This window comes from Arachis ipaensis, chromosome B06, assembly GCF_000816755.2.
Source record: "Arachis ipaensis cultivar K30076 chromosome B06, Araip1.1, whole genome shotgun sequence".
Lineage (NCBI taxonomy): Eukaryota > Viridiplantae > Streptophyta > Magnoliopsida > Fabales > Fabaceae > Arachis > Arachis ipaensis.
The window spans coordinates 126,477,458-126,478,343 of NC_029790.2; the positions used below are offsets into that span (position 1 = coordinate 126,477,458).

An 886-nucleotide genomic window follows, 5' to 3' on the forward strand; every position below is an offset into this window, starting at 1 on the left:
TAAGATTAATTAATAAAAATTAAATAAGAGAATTTTAGGCTAAGAAATTTAGATATGAAAGTAGAATGAATGTTATACCTTAATTTGATAATTTTTGGTTTTTTAAAACTATGGGAGGTACACAAATTGGACCTTTAAAAAATTTGGAGTACACAAATCGGATCACAAATCGGACGGTCGAAGCACAGAAATCGGCCGATTTGTGTATCTAAAAATTAAAAATGAGAGTACACAAATCGGAGCACAGACGGTCTAATTTTTATACCTCTTAAAAATTAAAAATCAGACGATCCGATTTGTACTCCGTACATTAAATCATCCCACGTTTTAAAAAAATATCACAATAAATCATAATTTAAAAAAAATACCATTATTAATTCAATATTAAAAATAAAAAAGTGAGAATTTTAAATTATTTTAATTAATTTTTTTTATTGTATTTTAAATATTATTTTTTAAAATAACTCTGACAACCTTTTTCCTTTCTTGTCTCCTTCTTTCGTTGCAGGCCGGGAAACCTGAAGCTCAATTGACCAACTGTCATTGACAAGTGACAACAAAGAATTCATGCATTTTTTCTTTGCAAAGCAACATTTATAGGACCATATAGGTCAATAGGTGTAATTGTATTGCAAGTAATATAGCAATGGACTATAGATCATATATAAGAATAGGTCCATGGATTCCCCGTTCTAGTTTAATTTGTTATCCATGAAGCAAGGATAATCAAATATTCTACTTCAAATCATTAATAAAGATGTAATTTTTTATGCACATTAAGTGTGTTTTTTTCTACTTTTAATTACTAATTCATTTGATATTTGTTGGATATACATGATTTTTGTGTTATATTGTATTTTAAAAAGATAAAATATAATTCTCTAAA

At 26.4% G+C, this 886-nt stretch overlaps 1 protein-coding gene across 2 annotated transcripts in view; it reads left to right on the plus strand.

The window, feature by feature from the left end:
- The window catches only part of LOC107648482 (protein RADIALIS-like 3), a 1,626-nt gene extending 793 nt beyond the window's left edge, over window positions 1-833 (plus strand). Inside the window, exon 2 of one of the 2 annotated variants that reach the window (XR_001621944.2) lies at window positions 509-768. The gene's annotated coding sequence lies outside the window, so the exon portion shown is untranslated. Of the gene's footprint in view, window positions 1-508 lie in introns of both variants that reach the window. The other variant, XM_016352329.2, reaches the window with a different exon arrangement.